The sequence below is a fragment of the Delphinus delphis genome, chromosome 15 (genome assembly GCF_949987515.2).
Source record: "Delphinus delphis chromosome 15, mDelDel1.2, whole genome shotgun sequence".
Lineage (NCBI taxonomy): Eukaryota > Metazoa > Chordata > Mammalia > Artiodactyla > Delphinidae > Delphinus > Delphinus delphis.
The window spans coordinates 13322994-13341427 of NC_082697.1; the positions used below are offsets into that span (position 1 = coordinate 13322994).

The 18434-nt window shown below is 37.9% G+C and overlaps 1 protein-coding gene across 5 annotated transcripts in view; it reads right to left on the reverse strand.

Moving 5' to 3' along the window:
• Window positions 1-18434, reverse strand: part of NCOA3 (nuclear receptor coactivator 3) — a 121194-nt gene that overhangs the window by 98158 nt on the left and 4602 nt on the right. The gene's annotated exons all lie outside the window — the stretch shown is intronic.

Genomic DNA, 18434 nt, shown 5'->3' on the forward strand with positions numbered 1-18434 from the left:
CATGGGGAACAATATACTATTCTACTTTATGTTTGAAATTTTCCAAAATATAAAGCATAAGAAAAAAAGCAGTTTTGCTAAAAGCAGATCAAGAAAATAACCTAAAATGGAGATAAGAATCAGAAGAGAATCTTCAAAGTACAAAAGACTTTCACCCAATTAGAGCTGTGTCTCTTTCTCAAAACCTCTCCTTCAAGCAAGGATACAGAGTTCTGTGTCTCTAGGTTGAAAAGAGCACACATGAATCCTTTTAAATATGAGAGGTAGTTATTAAGTCATAAACTGAAATTGCTACCTAAATACATATTAGGTCTGCTTGGGATGATGAAAAAGTTCTGGAAATGCATAGTGATGATGGTTGTACAACACTGTGAATGTACTTAATACTACTAAATTATACACTTAAAAGTGGTAAATTTTATGTTATGTATATTTTACACAGTAAAATTCGGTATATTATGTACAAAATGTATATTAAAAAGTTTAACTTCATCTTGTATAAAAATGTACAAATGAACTATAAAGAATTTAATGAAAAATAGTGGAAAAGGGGGCATTTTAATGTAAAATTAAGCAATATTTATCTGCCAAAAAAAGTACAACTACTATTTAAAAAGGCACTGAAGTATCTGCAACAGGTATTTTTCAAAGGCAAACGCCTTTTTTCAATATACAAAATTTATTTTATGAAAATAATCGGTAAGAAAAACACCAATAACCTAAAGAAAAGTAGACAAGAAAGAGTTTATAGAATAAGAAAATACAAATGCCCTTTAAACATTTAGAGGGTGGGGGAGAATGTTTTATCTCATTTCTAATATTGGAGATGCAAATATAAACTACAATAAAATGTATATAAGAAAATTCACTGCAGCACTCTCTGTTGTTATATGCAACATATTAGTCCATCAATGATAAACTGGTTAAATTAATTACAGCACATTAATAAAACAATCTGCTAAAAAAGAAAAGGAACTAGACCTGCATGCACTGATATGAAACCATTTGCAAAATATAATGTTAAATGCAACAAGGTGCAAGACAATGGTTTTTAATATGCTACTACTTGTGCTTATAAAAACAGTAGATATATAGATTATAAAAACATACAGATATGGCAAAACATTGTAAATCAACTAAACTTCTACAAAAAAAAGAAAAAATATATAGAGATGTTTGTACATATACACAAAAGTAAAATGTTAACAGTGATTGCCTCTGAGGAATTAGGAAACGAAAGAAAGTGGAAGGAACCCTCACTTCATAGCCTTTTGTAGAGTTTGAATTTTGTTAGCCTTCTACACGTATTACCAATTTTTAAAAAAAATAAGAAAAAAATATTCCAAAAAACATAGGGAAAGAAGCATAGATGTGACCTAACTTAGAAGGTTAAATAAAATGCCCAAGACTATCCAACAAGGTCCAAATGCAATTCTCTTGCTTTCCAAGCCTTCACTGTTTTGCTTTTGACTGGTCTGTAAAACAAGTTAACACACTTTACAACCCAATGTTGAGTTCTGTGTCTGATTCAGGAACGTAATCAGAAACACTGCCAGTCATATACTTCTGAAACACAGTGGACTATTCTTTGTGTACTGTGCATCTTTAACTAAGAGCTCCTATTTCAAAATACAGGAAACATGAATAACATAAAGGGAGTTAATGCTTGCTTCCAACCTTTAGAAGTTCATCATGAACTCTAAGAGCCACAGAAGGTATCTTGGTAATGGTTCAGAAAGTGCAACTGACTGTAAAAATGTGGCAAGAGGGGCACAGCAAGCAAGGCATTCGGGAAGGAGAGTTCCTTCTTTTTCCCCCAAAGGCCCTTCTTCTTAAATGTACTTTCCCTATCTCCTTGATAACACTTGATGCCTTTTACTTTTCTAGGGCAGGCAGTTCCTTTACTCTCATACAGAGAGAAAAAACTTAATGTACCAAAATTCTTCATGTTCAACAGCTTGCAATTCCATGTGTAACATGCATTAATATAATTTTAAAGTAAGTAAATAATCTAACTGAAACTATCTCCCAGGAATTCACTTAAATCCTTCCCTGGATTACTCCGGCCTCAAGCGATCTCTCCTTCCTCTGAACTCCAAAAGCGATTATTTGTACAATTTATTTAGCAATTAATCCTGCATTGCCTTGTTAAACCTCTTTCATTATTCTCTGAAATGCTGTTTAAATCTTCTCTACTTATCTAACTTTCATGTTTATTTCTCATCTCCCCAAACAGACTGTAAATTCCTTGAGAGAAAAAGATAAGGCCTTATATTGTTTTGTATACACATAAAAATACAAACAGAGTAGCTGGCACATAGTAAATACTAAGCTATTTGTTGATTTCAAAAAAGAAAAGAGAAAAAATCAGTTACATTAAGAAAACATTTAAAGCCAGGCCACCTAAGAATCTTCAAGCCAGAGCTGATGGGCCAATGCACTATTTTGTTGCGCTGACTCCTGAAGCAATGTGGAGTGGTAAAAAGAGAATGGCCTCGATTTGGATCCTCTAGCTTGAGAACCTATGTACTTATCCTCTAACCTTCAATTTCTTCATCTCTAAAATGAGAATAATGATGCCTACCTATTGAAGGCTCTGTGATCTTTAAATGAGAGTTTACGTAAAACTGCTGATATTCCTTATTTTAGAGATTCTTCCATTTTTTTCACTTTTTTTTAAATTGAGGTATAGCTGATTTACCACAGAATTTCTTATTTTTTTTTTCATGTTTTTACATCTTTCAAATCAGAATGTGTCATGCTATTGACAATATCCCATAGTTAGCAGTTCTACTTTTCCTTACCTAGTGGTAGATAAAATAATGCATTGTATAACATGGCATCTTAAACTTGATTAAATTTGGTTAACAGCTGGCAGCTGTTCTCCTTCCTCCCTCACACCCATTCATACACTATCATATGGCTGGGAAACAGCTCATGCAATAAGATGTACATGCCACTTAATCCATTCAAAGTGCCTAGCACTTCGCCATATAGTACATGCTCAATAAATAGGAACTGTTGCTACTGCTACTCTGAATTCACTCAACTAATATTTGAGTACCTACTATGTGCATGCCACCATTCTAAGCACTAAAGATATAGTAGCAGTGAACAAAATAAATCCCAGCCCTCAAAGACTTTACATTCTATTAGCACACATACTTTCCATAGAAAGGAAAAGTCAAAAAGCACAGCTGAGTTAACATATTGTCCCCAAAACTGAAAAAGCTAAGCAAACAAAGAAAGACACTAAAACACAAAACTTCCTAGGCAACACTACCTAGATTTTCAGAGAAAATCTTACCGAAAACACAAAATGAAGTCCTGGAAGCAAAGCAGGGCATCCAAGCTTTTTTTTTTTTGCTTATTTAAGTAAAGGTTTGGGAAAAAGCAGAAGAGCCAGAACAGATGCTAAAAGTTAAAAAAACAAAAGGGGGGGCGGATAGTCATCTCTAGTTACTGAAAATAAAACATAGATTTATTTGAAAGAGAGTAATTTTGGTTATTTGTAAAACACAACTCAAGGAGACAGAGAAAATTATATTTCAAAAAATCACCTTATGATGTGTCAGCAAATCATTTCCTAAGCAAATTTTTTAAAAATCATCTTACATTGTATGTCAACAAATCATTTTTCCAAAGCTTGTAGTTAAAGATTTGTTGTTAACTGTAGTTAAAGATTTAAACATCAGATTCTCTTGGATAAAAAAAAAAGAAAGAATATTGATGTAAAATAAGCCTTCCCAAAAAATCTCATGCAAATAAAAGTAAAAAGCGGGGGAGGGGGTGGTAAGCACACTTGACATCAGCGGGTAGCAACAGTCTGAAAAACTATTTTTAAAAATAAGAACCCAATCCTTAAAAAACTACAAATAGAACTACCATGTGGCCCAGCAATCCCACTACTGGGCATATACCCTGAGAAAACCGAAATTCAAAGAGAGTCATGTGCCAGAATGTTCATTGCAGCTCTATTTACAGGGGCCCGGAGATGGAAACAGCCTGGGTGCCCATCATCGGATGAATGGATAAAGAAGATGTGGCACATATATACAATGGAATATTACTCAGCCATAAAAAGAAACGAAATTGAGCTATTTGTAATGAGGTGGATGGACCTGGAGTCTGTCATACAGAGTGAAGTAAGTCGGAAAGAAAGGGACAAATACCGTATGCTAACACATATATATGGAATTTAAGAAAAAAAAAATGTCATGAAGAACCTAGGGGTAAGGCAGGAATAAAGACGCAGACCTCCTAGAGAACGGACTTGAGGTTATGGGGAGGGGGAAGGGTGAGCTGTGACAGGGTGAGAGAGAGTCATGGACATATACACACTAACAAATGTAAGGTAGATAGCTAGTGGGAAGCAGCCGCATGGCACAGGGATATTGGCTCGGTGCTTTGTGACAGCCTGGAGGGGTGGGATAGGGAGGGTGGGAGGGAGGGAGACGCAAGAGGGAAGAGATATGGGAACATATGTATATGTATAACTGATTCACTTTGTTATAAAGCAGAAACTAACACACCATTGTAAAGCAATTATACCCCAATAAAGATGTTAAAAAAATAAATAAATAAATAAGAACCCAAGCACAGAAGTTTAGCAACATTTAGTAAAGAGGCAAAGAACTCCTACAATCTTTAGAATGCCAAAGGCATTATAACAATTTGTTTTGCATTAATCATAATACAGTGTTATGTTATAAAGGAGACATACATTGGTATATAGGTTATGCTGTCCATACCAAAGCATAAGCTCCTTCCTGGGCAGGGACATTTTCTCACTCATCTTTCTATCTCCAAAGAAGGTTTACGTGTATCAGGTAAGCAATAAACATCCATTATTTAAAAAACAAGTCTTCATACTGCTGAATTCAAGAAAATACGTAACATTTCATGGAAATAAAAATGATGGTATTTTTAGACAGAAGATAACTATCAAAAACAATTCATCCTGCAAAGATGCCAGGATGCCAAAGTAAAGCTAGAGCGGGCATTTACTTTAAGATTTTTCTCGTATCTTGTTCTCAAGCCTGAGGCGTGTACAATTAAGCAACAACTGAATGCCCACAATGTACTCAGAAAGTTAGGAGTCCCAGAGCAGATTCACAAATTCAGCACAGTCCAATAAAACGCTGCTCACTACCTAGTTAGGAAGACTAATACTAATGAAACAATTTGTTATATATAACATCTTGTGGTGTATCCCAAGCGCCAAGCAGAGGAGAGCAGATTAGAAGCTTGGTGAAAGAAATAATCACGAGCTTAAGTGAACAGGAAAAACACATAATAAAAGAGCCAGAATTGAACCCTGGATGGGTAGTTTGACAAGAAAGAAAAATGAAACCAAAGATCTCTAGTCACTTAAGCCAAAAACTTTTGAGTCACCCTTGACTCTTCCGTCCTGCTCTCCCACCAGGCCCCGCCCCACCCAGCCATGCCCCACTCTGAATCCATTGCAAAATTCTGTTGACTCTCCCTTCAAATATATACAGAATAGGATCACTTCTTATCACCTCCACTGCCACCTCCAAGGTCCAAGCCACATTACCTCATACCTGGATTACTGTAAAATCCTTCTAATAGGTCTCCCTACCTCCTGCCCTCTTATAGGCTATTTTTCACAAAGCAGCTGGAGGGATCTCTGTAAAGCCTAATTCAGTTTATTTGCTCTCCGATAAAACCCTACAGGGCAGGAGATGCACGTGCGGTATGTGTGATAGAGAAAAATGAGTGGGAAGATAGACACAAAATCTTCAATAATGGATGATGAGTTATACTGGTAATCTTTATTTGTTTTTTTTTTAAGTCTTGACTGAATTTGCTACAATATTGCTTTTTTTTTTTTTTATGTTTTGGCTGTGAGGCACGTGGGATCTTAGTTCCCCCAACAGGGATCGAACCCGCACCCCCTGCATTGGTGTGCGAAGTCTTAACCACTGGACCGCCAGGGAAGTCCCTCTTTATTTGTTCTTTGATTTCTTTACTTTCTCCTTTGTATTTTTCTGTATTCTCCACATAAACATGAGTTACTTCTGTAATTTAAAAAACGAAATGCTTTAACGGGGTGGGGGAAGGATAATGATCACAAAACCTTTTTGCAATACCAAACATTAAAAACTGCGGTGGTTCCCCACTTTGCTCAAACTAAAAGCTGAAGACATTACAACTGCCTACAAGGTCCCACTGCTACCCTTCAGATTTCTTCTCTTACTACTTATTCCTTTGTTCACTGTGCTCCAGCACAATGGCTACCTTGCTATTCTTCAAATACAGCAAAGGGTCTTTGCACTGGCTGTTTCCTCTGTACCCAATGCTCCCACCCCGCCAATATTCACAAGGCTTACTTCTTCCTGGCCTCTTTGCTCAAATGTTACTTTCTCAGAGGTTACCGGTTACCATGACTACCCATCTAAAATGTAAACCCCACAACACACACACACACACACACACACACACACACACACACCAGTTTCTGGTCCCCTTATGCAGCTTTTTTTTCCCCACAGCCATTCTGATCACTGGTATATCCCTAACATCTAGAGAAAAGCCTGACACATGGCTAGCACTCAGTAAATCTCTGTAAAATAAATCGAAACATGGAGGCAGAAATAAAGAGTTAAAAGATTTGGGAGAGTGTGAGGATGTGTGTGTTCGATGGTTCAAAGAAAGAAAATCACTCTGACAGACGCAGAGAAACTTGGAGCAAAGAAGCCTTCCAAAGGTAAAGAAGAGACTTGGTTAACAGCGAGCAACTAGAAAAAGTGACAGACTTGAAGGATGGAAAGTTGACAAAGAAAAAAAAAGGTTATGGGCCAGAAGAAAATTTAGGCTGAGAGGAAAGGGATAAAACAGTCGCAGATAGCATGAGGGCTGAGAAGAGGAAGTGCGTGAATAGGACAGGAGGAGAGTTACAGATAGGTGAGGTCAAGAGGAAGGGTGAGACTGTACAAGGGTGGAGGAATAGATCACAGGGAAGGGGTGGAGGCCACGGTTATGTCACAAAGCTGTTCTTGTTCAAATGTAAGACCTAATAGTTCTGAAAAAGATACACATCATATGCCTTTATTTCCAAAACGTGACTTACAAAGTCTTAAAACACTAAGATATGTACATCTGTTGTATCACTTTGAATGCTCAAATTCCCCACTGCAGAAATGCTTGAGTTTAAATTAATGAAATCTGAATTTTTTTATTTCATTCCTTAACACCACTGTTAGGCATTTGCCATGAAAGAGATGAAACAAGGTAGAAGTGGGTGATTACAGTACAGTATTTGTAATCTACTCATCATCATTCTGCTTTGCCAGCTTATAGAACTGGGCAACCTGGACTTCCCTCATTAGGAAAAGAGTGTAATACTGTTTGCCTTTAAATTTGAAAAAGCAAAGTAAAAACAGTTATCAGTTTTAATATAAAGCCTACTGACTCTTTGAAAAGATTAATAAGAACCTGAAATAGAGATTAAAGTGTTTCTTTGTTTTTTTAATTTATTTTATTTATTTTTGCTGTGTTGGGTCTTCGTTTCTGTGCCAGGGCTTTCTCTAGTTGTGGCAAGCAGGGGCCACTCTTCATCGTGATGCGCGGGCCTCTCACTATCGCAGCCTCTCTTGTTGTGGAGCACAGGCTCCAGACGCGCAGGCTCAGTAGTTGTGGCCCACGGGCCCAGTTGCTCCGCAGCATGTGGGATCTTCCCGGACCGGGGCACGAACCCGTGTCCCCTGCATTAGCAGGCAGATTCTCAACCACTGCGCCACCAGGGAAGCCCTAAAGTGTTTCTTGAATCACACCAAGTTAATATTGAGCTTATGCAAATTTTTAAACTTTCTTTTAATTTTCTGAGCATTCTTCAATATAGTATAAAATCCTCTAAAAATGTACACAGTATTATGACTAAAAGAATGACTTTATATATCTATATTCTCAGCTATATAATAAACCTACTGAATATTTAAAAATCAAAATACACTTAAAACTAACAGAAATTTTGGAATCAAGATTTTTAAATAACTTTCCAAGTTCAGTTTTATGGCCACGCTATCCAGGCAGAGATGAAACAAACATAACAGTATGATGTGTGAATTTATGCACTGCTCACTAAAAGCTGGCCAGATGCCATTTTATCATTGATAGAGTAACTTCAAATTCCACTCAGAGTGCAACTGCAGTTGCGCTGAATCCAGCAGTAAAAGCATGCCTGCATGTTATTACGGGAAATAGTGGAAAATTTCACAGGCTGACATCCAGAATGTCTGTGGTTCTTTTTCATATTTCTTTCTTCCTGCAAAGCAGTTATTAGACCAGTAGTTGGATTTTTTTTTTAAGCTGGAAATTTCCACTGGTTTTTTTAAATGAGCCTTCTTAAATGTAAGTTGCAAAATGTTCCAAAATCCCAGCATGACAAAAAGAATAAATCAGACAGAAAAGAATTAAAATACGTATGTTCAAATTAGGGTAAGGGGACTGGTTAGTAAATTAAGGTGTCACTCTATTCGAGTAAAGAAAAAGAAGTGTCTGGGAAGATAGGTGATTTAAGGTTACAATAATGTAATATTAATACTAACTGTGGGGCTTCCCTGGTGGCGCAGTGGTTGAGAGTCCGCCTGCCGATGCAGGGGACATGGGTTCGTGCCCCGGTCCGGGAAGATCCCACATGCCGCGGAGCAGCTAGGCCCGTGAGCCATGGCCGCTGAGCCTGCGCGTCCGGAGCCTGTGCTCCGCAACGGGAGAGGCCACAACAGTGAGAGGCCCAGTACCGCAAAAAAAAAAAAAAAAAAAAAAAATATATATATATATATATATATATAAAACTTAATGATAAATTTGACAAAAGATCATATAAGATTGTACGCTAACAACTACAAATCACTGTTAAAGAGAAATTAAAGAAGACCCAAAAAAATGGAGATATATATATAACATGTTCATGGAAAAGACAATATTTTTAAGAAATCCATTCTTCCCAAACTGATCAACTGATTTAATGCAATCACAATCAAAATCACAACAGACATTTTGCATAAATCGGTAAGATTTTAACAAATATATGGAAATGCAAAGGATCTAAAATACCCAAAATAATTTTTTAAAAAAAGAAAAAGTTGGAGGACTTCCCCTATCTGATTTCAAGGCTGGAGTAGAGACAGATTGAAATATATATCAATGGAACAGAAGAGACTCCAAAAATTGACCTACACATATTTGACTATTTGAATTTCAACAAAGGTGCCAAATCAATTCAATGGGGAATGTATAACCTTTTCAACAAATGGTGCTGGAAAAGTTCAATACAATGTAGCAAAATATGAACCTCACCACTTACCTCACACCATATACAGCAATTACCTCAAATAGGTCAGAGACCTAAATTTAAGAGCTACAACTATAAAACTTACAGGAAAAAAAATGAGAAAAATCTTTAGCAAAGATTTCTTAACTGCAACACAAAAATCAATAAATTGAATTCCAATAGCAATTAAAAACTTCTACTCTTCCAAAAACTTATGAAAATGGAAAGACAAACCACAGACTCAAATATTTCTAAAACACATATCCAAAAAAGGTTTTGTACCTGGAATAAAAGAAGTCTTACATCTCAGTAACATAAACCCAACTCAAAAATGGGCAAAAGAGGGCTTCCCTGGTGGCACAGTGGTTGAGGGTCCACCTGCCGATGCAGGGGACACGGGTTCGTGCCCTGGTCCGGGAAGATCCTACATGCCGCGGAGCGGCTGGGCCCGTGAGCCATGGCCGCTGAGCCTGCGCATCCGGAGCCTGTGCTCCGCAACGGGAGAGGCCACAACAGTGAGAGGCCCGCGTACGGCAAAAAAAAAAAAAAAAAAATGGGCAAAAGATATGAACAGACACTTCACCAGAAAAGATATACCAATGGCAAGTAAGCACATAAAAATATATTCAACATCATTAGTCATTAGGAAAACTCAAAGCCACAATGAGCTACCACTATATACCCACTAGAATGGCAAGCATCAGAAAGACTCACCATACCAAGTGCTGATGAGGATGTGAAACAACCTGAACTATCATACACTGCTGGGAGAAATATATAATGGTACAATCGTGTTGAGAAACAAGTGGCAGTTTCTTAAAATTTTTAAATGTTAAACATACACTTAGCATATAACCCAGCCATGCCATTCCTGGACACTTACTCAAAAGTAATGAAAGCATTTGTTCACACAAAGCCTTGCAACACAAATGTCATAAAAGCTCTATTTTTGATAACCAAAAACTGGACACAACCCAACTGTTTAATAGGTGAATGGATAAATAACTTGTGATATACCTATACAACGCAATAGTACTAAACAATAAAAAATGAAACTATTAACATATGCAACATGAATGAATCTCTAAATAACTATAAGTGAAAGAAGCCAGCCTCCCCCAAAGAAAATGTACATACTATATGTATAATTCCATATATCAAAAGTTCTCAAAAATACAAGTTAATCTTTAGTAACACCAAGCAGATCAGTAATTGCCTGAAGATGGGGGAGGGATGGATTACAAAGGGATACAGGAGGGATCAGATTTTGGACTTCAAAGGTAACAGGTGTTTCCGTTATTGTAATTATGACGGATTCATGGGTAGACATACACATCAAAACCCAAATTGTACAATTTAAATATATGCAATTAATTGTCAATTACACCTCAAAGTTGGAGAAAAAAAGAAAACAGCAAACTATAGTGATAGAAAGCAGAACAGTGGATGATTGAATACAAAACCCCGAACAGGACTGAACGCAAATGAGCAAGAACTTTCTGGGGTGATGGAAATGTTCTGTATCCTGATTATGGTGATGGTAAAACCGTTTACATTCATCAAAACTCAAGCTGCGGGCTTCCCTGGTGGCACAGTGGTTGAGAATCTGCCTGCCAATGCAGGGGACACAGGTTCGAGTCCTGGTCTGGGAAGATCCCACATGCCGCGGAGCAACTGGGCCCGTGAGCCAAAATTACTGAGCCTGCGTGTCTGGAGCCTGTGCTCCGCAACAAGGGAGGCCGCGATAGTGAGAGGCCCCCACTTGCCACACTAGAGAAAGCCCTCGCACAGAAACAAAGATCCAACACAGCCATAAATAAATAAATAAATAAATTTAAATCATATGGGCTTCTAAGAAGACCTCTGCTTAAAATAAAAAAAACACCTCAAGCTGCACACTTAAAATGACTGAATTTTATTATAAGTAAATTACACCTCAATAAAGCAGATTTCTAAAATTTAAAACAGCATACCCAAATGTTACCTAGGTACATTTTAAACAACTTTAAATATACTAAAAGGAACAAATATATACAGTTACAACATATTATAGTCTATCACACCTCATTAATCTATGCTACCAGTTTGACATCCTAACTGGGTTTTTTTTTTTTTACATTTTTTAATTTTTATGTATTTTTTTATTTTATGTTAAAGAAAAACAAAAAAGCACTAGAAGAAACACATGAAAAGATCTTTTTAATTTCTCAAACTATAAAATTTGATGCCACTATATATTACTCAGAAATGAGGGAATCAGGCACTTCACACACTGCTGGTGGATTTGTCAATTGATACAACCTCTAAAGGGAGCAAGCTGCAGTATCTATAAAAAGTTTAAATTCATAGTCTTTTTTTTTTGCGGTATGCGGGCCTCTCACTGTTGTGGCCTCTCCCGTTGCGGAGCACAGGCTGCGGACGCGCAGGCACAGTGGCCCTGACTCACGGGCCCACCCGCTCCGCGGCATGTGGGATCTTCCCAGGTCAGGGCATGAATCCGTGTCCCCTGCATCGGCAGGCGGACTCTCAACCACTGTGCCACCAGGGAAGCCCCTCATAGTCTTTAAAGTAGCATTCTCCATCTACAAATTTTTATATACTTCATAACAAAACATGAGAACAAAGAAACATGTATGACATGTATGAATACACTTACAGCTTTGTTTGTAGTAATATGAAACTGGAAAAATTATGATATATCCATACAGTGGGACACTGTGTAACCATTAGAAAGAACTTAGTAGCTATAAATATAGATATGAAACCTCTCCGAGATCATTTAAAAAGTATACAGTCCAGAAGAGGGCTTCTGAGCGCCAGTTACATTGGTGTTCATTTTATGAAAATTTATCAGACTGTACTGTGCACTTTTCTGAATGTATATTACACTTCAATATAAAGTTTTTCCCAAAACATGGGAGAAATTCATTAAAGTTAAAGTTTTTAAGCACATGCATTTATATGCCTAGAGTAACAATGGTTGCCTCTGGGCAGGGGATAGGGAAGTCAGCTGAGGAAGGTGCCTTACTTTCCACTGTATATCCTTTGGTACCTTTTGAATTTATCCCATGTGCACCTGTTACATATTTCAAAAAATATTTCTGAACTGAGACCATGTTGAACTGTATCTATGTATGAGTTGGGTTTTTTTAATACAGAAATAAACTCGAGGCAGAGATGGATTTAGGTCCATAATAGCTCTTCATAACCGAATTTCAAACTTTATACTCATTACAAGTTTCACCTTCACTGTCCTTATAACCAGTAAGCAGTTTAAATTTCAACCTAGAAAATAAATTTTAAAAGACTCACCTTTTCTACTTTGAATAGGGTTTTGTGTATGACTTCATCTGAAGAAGAAAAAAAGGGCTCTGCATCGAAAAACCCAGACTATTAAATGAGATCATGTACATGCAGCACAGAACAAGGTCCAGGCACACAGGCAATCGATAAATGGTAGCTTTTATCTTTCATATCTAAGAATATGAATCAGAACACAGGAAAGAGAATTTTATTCGGGTAAGAGGGGGAAGGTAGAGCAAAGGAGACAACTGCAACTAAAGTATAAGATACACAGATATGGGAATTCCTTGGCAGTCCAGTGGTTAGGACTCTGAGCTCTCACTGCTGAGGGCCAGGGTTCAATCCCTGGTCAGGGAACTTGGATTCTACAAGCCATGTGGCGCAGCCAAAAAAATAATAATAATAATAAAAATAAAGTATAAGATATACAGATAGAATTAAGGAGATGATGCTGGAAATGTAGATTAGAGTCATATTATGAAAGGCTATGGGAACTCCATAGGAGTTCAGTTGCAAACTCTGAGACAAAGAACAACAGAAGATTTCATGCCTTCAAGCAGTCAAACAACATGAAAGGACAAAAAAAGAGAAACAGTCACTCTCATGGACAAAAGGTGAGAGCATTAGTATAACCTCTTTGGAGGTAACTGGGTAAGTGGTATTAAAGTTTTAAATGTACGTTTCTTTTGATTCAAAAATTTCATTTCTAAGACTTCTGTACTAAAACATACTCATACCAGCACACAGATCTACATATAGTTCACTGTAGCATCATTCAAAATAATAAAAGATTGGAAACAGCAATGAGGAACTGGTTAAATAAATTATATCCATTCATACAATAGAATATTATACAGCCTTTTTAAAATATGAGATATAGAAGGCTCTCCAAGTTCTTTTGCTAAATAAAAATAGTGGAAGCTCCCATTTGTTAATTAAAAAGGGAGGGTGAGAGAATAGAAAAAAAGAAACTAAAGAGACATCCATAATCCCATGTACAGAATTATCCTCTAACAGTAGTAGCCTTGGGGGGGGGGGTAGCTATAATGACCAAAGACCTAGGGGTAGCAGGAGCCTTACTTTCACTTTTTCACATATATATATTTTTTTGTTTGTTTGCTTTTTTCAGCGGCCATGGCTCACGGGCCCAGCCGCTCCGCCACATGTGGGATCTTCCAGGACCAGGGCACAAACCTGTGTCCCCTGCATCGGCAGGCGGACTCTCAACCACTGCGCCACCAGGGAAGCCCTCACATATATTTTTAAATGAAATTTTTTAAACATTATAATTTTATGTTAAGTAAACACTACAGAATAAAAGAATTGGGCAAGGGAGAAGATTAGAAGCAGCAATTAGTTCCGTTCAGATCTACTCCATGTCCTCCATGAAGTTTCCTTAAAAATCCCAGCTGAAAATGACCTTTTCTTCCTCTGAACTTCTGAACCACTTTATGTTGCTGCAACTATGTTTTTTCAATTATACTCATTTCTCAGCTAGATTGTAAACTCCTAGATCACAAAGGGATTTTAATGCCCACAACATTTAACACAATTCTTTGAAGAACAGTGGTACTGAATAAAAACATTTGAGCAACTTACAGAAGGACTGCTCGGTCCTCGGGCAAGTGGCAAATAAGAATGTGGTATTCTAAGGCCCAGACACGATTTATCTGGGCCAACTCTTCGAGGGAGACACAAGTCCCAAGCAAACCGTTAGGACTCTAATTTTATCTCGATTTCCAAGTAGAAAATTTGACTTGAGAGCTGAACTCTAGAAACTTTCACATTCAAACACCAAGCATTTGGGGGGGACTTAAAGTGAGTATCACTGAAAAGAGGATTTTAAAAGCTTATAAAAGTAATGGTCCCTATCTCAAAGAATAGACAATTTGACTGAATCCGTCCTACCAATCAATAAATACTGGCTCTTGGTCTTCCCTGCTGGAGCAGTGGTTATGAATCCACCTGTCAAGGCAGGAGACACGGGTTTGAGCCCTCGTCCAGGAAGATCCCACATGCCCCGGAGCAACTAAGCCCATGCACCACAACTACAGAGCCGCGTGCCACAACTACTGAAGCCCACGTGCCTAGAGCCCACGCACCACAACAAAGAGTAGCCCCCGCTTGCCGCAACTAGAGAAAAGCCCGCACGCAGCAGCTAAGACCCAATGCAGCCAAAAATAAATAAATAAATTTTTAAAATAATAAAATGAAATAAAAAATTTAAAACTCCCTTAAAAATATAAATACTCATGCACAGAAGGAGATAATTAAGATTCATATCAGGAAATAAGAGGTATATTTTCAGTTGTGGTAGTCTGGGAAATTTACTTAAATGAGATAGGATCTGAGACGGGCCTTATGACTAGACTAGATAGCAAGGGAGAAGAGCAGAAAAAATCAGCATGACTGAAACAAGGGGCAACAAAAGTGGGAAAGATTGATTTAAAAAAAAAAAAAAGACTGCGATAAGAACTGAACATTAGGTTAAGGAATTTGGATTGTACTCTGCAGATTTTTAAGCAAAAAATGTGATCAAAATGTTTAAAAAGTTTAAACTGGCAGAAGAACAGGAGTAGCGAAAGGGCAGAGACTAACTGGAAAGCTATTATAGTAATCTAGAAATAAAGGGTCTGGACTACTTTTAGAAACTGGAATGAAAATATATTTAAGAAAAATGTATCAATAGGAGTCTACAAAAGCAAAATCAGGGCTTCCCTGGTGGCGCAGTGGTTGAGAGTCCGCCTGCCGATGCAGGGGACACGGATTCGTGCCCCAGTCCGGGAAGATCCCATATGCTGCAGAGCAGCTGGGCCCGTGAGCCATGGCCGCTGAGTCTGCACGTCTGGAGCCTGTGCTCCGCAACGGGGGGAGGCCACAACAGTGAGAGGCCCACGTACCGCAAAAAAAAAAAAAAAAAAAAAGCAAAATCACATGACTGAATTTTTTTATATATAAATGTATTTATTTATTTATTTTTGGCTGCGTTGGGTCTTTGTTGCTGTGCGCAGGCTTTCTCTAGCTGCGGCGAGCGGGGGCTACTCTTCGTTGCGGTGGGCGGGCTTCTCATTGCGGTGGCTTCTCTTGTTGCGCAGCATGGGCTCTAGGCACATGGGCTTTAGTAGTTGTGGCATGCGAGCTCAGCAGTTGTGGCTCTCCCGCTCCAGAGCGCAGGCTCAGTAGTTGTGGCACACGAGCTCAGCTGCTCCACGGCATGTGGGATCTTCCTGGACCAGGGCTCGAACCTGAGTCCCCTGCATTGGCAGGCAGATTCTTAACCACTGCACCACCAGGGAAGCCCCCATAACTGAATATTTAAATAATCAAGTCTTGAAATGTTTTATCTCTGCACTCTTGCTAATGATTTCTCACCAAGAGGAACTGTGCTCTCTCCATAATAAAATCATAGTCATTCTTCAAAGCCCTGCATCCTGATCACCTGGTCCCTTTCCTCCACTGAACTTCTCCAAGATCTTTATAGGCAAAACAGATTACCTTGCTCTGAAGTGATGTGAGTACCTGATTGATTGTGTGCACTTGGAGGTCAAAACCTCTTTAACTCTGAGTGCCTTAAATAGTACAAGCTTAATAAACACTGATTAAATATGTGTGTTTATGGGGGAGTGGGCAGCAGCCAAGCAGTAGCCAATTAAAGATGACTGAAGCTATAAAAAAAAATGATTGAAGCTTAAGGCCTCAGAGGTAAGAGAACAGTAGAATGAAAGTCAGTTTTAGAAGTCACATGTGGGAGCTATTTTGTACTATGGTTAAAAAAAAAAGGGAGACTGAAGGTACTGGGCAAGTTCATGATTTCAGGTTCACCTAATTTGGGGCCCACACACCTAAGGCTTCCACCATTCTCGATGTGGTTATGCACTTTGAAAGTAGCTTCCTGAATTAACATTACTGGTTCCCAGCGAAATTATGTGTAAAACTTAATATACTAATAGTCCTGTCTCATATGAAAAGATACCACTGACCCTCCAACAGATGCAATGTGTGTGTGGAGTTATTTCGCTCACTTAGTGAAGTTAGATTTTCCTAGATGCAGCCAAACACTTGCTCTGACAGCACTGGAGCCGACTCTCTTGGATGGGATGAAAGTACTGTCATAAAACACAACCACCACCAGGCAGGTAAAAGAGGAGAGAGATGAGTCTGGTTGGAGCAGAGAGTGTGTAGACTAAATTTAGACACAATCTGGTTAAGAGAAAACTGGGTTATCCTCAAAGTATTTTCAAATACAGTTGCCAAATTTCAATCTAGAAACGAAACCAAGCTGATGTAGCTACTCTACAGAGTGACTTAAATTCAATAATCCATTTCACTGATGACAGCTTTACTGAGAGTAAAGAAAATATGACTTCATTTTCTTACACCAGAAGGAAGAGGTTGAAGAGTCTCTCCCTCCCGGCCCCCAACACACACACACAACACAAATTTTGCCCTTGTAGCATATATTACTATGGTGAAGTCAGGATCTCAAAGTCATCCTGTCCCCAAACTCATGAGTCAGCACAGAAACCTGCATCTTCACACCATTATCTGGCATAAACTGCTCAATCCATTTGATATTTGACAAAAAAAAAAAATTTTTAAGGCCATTCTACATATCTATACGATGTTTTAAGTTTATAGGATTTTCTAATACAAGGAACCTTGGAAGATCATATACGCCACCTCTTTGTGTTATAAATTTAAAAGCAGACCTAGAGAGGTTGATTTGCAATCTCAGAGTACAAACTTGCAAATTCAAACTCTTCACTGGTACTATTCTTTTCAAAATAACAAGCTAACAAATGATACTGCTCAGGTAACAAAGGGGGAAATATTTAAAGGATTTCACGTGTAGGGTTTTTTTTAATTAAAATTGTTTTAAAACTGGGCATATGATCACACTGCTCTTTCCACCAATAACAACTCTCTTCTATAAAAATGTCAGTTTTGGACACTTAGATTTTGATAAACATTTCCTCTCAAAGTAAAAATTACTTGGTTTTAGATTTCACTTAAACAGAAGAGCAAAGAATATTTACTCTAAAAGTCTCCCCCCTCCCCTTTTCTTGTATGTTAAAACCCTTTCTTCCCCTTCCCCAAGCTTTCTCCCCTTTTGTACTCAAGTTCTCAAATGCACAAGATGGAGGAACAATACCACAATACAACTGCAGGCTTCCTGCCTACTAGTCAGTCATTATTCTTAAGACTTGAGAACTTTCAAAACACTGGTTGGGTTGCTTTGAAATTCCCTCTTTCAGATTTTCCCTCCTTCATGGCACATCTATTTAAAAGAATGACTTCAAAAATGTCTTGCTGCACCCAATCAAAATGCTCTAAGCAAACTAAAAATGTTAGCTTTAGATATGAAGGTAGGATGTAAATGCCTGAAGTTTGACAAACACCAATCTAAAACTAGAGTGTATTTCTGGCCAAGCATAAGAACAGTATTTTTCTCATGTTTATTAACCCTATTTCTGAAAAATTCCACATTTATATGGAAGAATCTTAAAGATTACATTACCATCTCGTTCTTTTTAACAATACCATATAGAAATCTAAAGGTCTAAAACTACATTGAGCTGGACAGAAAAGGGTTACCTTAATTATTGCTGACAAAGAATAGTTCACACTAAAATGAGGTATATTTTATTTTTAAAATTTTCAGGGGCAGAAAAAAATGACCAGCAGCAGTCACCTGGAAACCTGGGGAATTTCCCATTTCCTATGACCACATTTGGATCGTGGCAGTAGTACTTACTAATAAACTTATTTGGTTGTTGAGATAAACTAATGGAGCTACTCTAGACAGAGACATGGGGGGAGGATGGGGGATAAATTA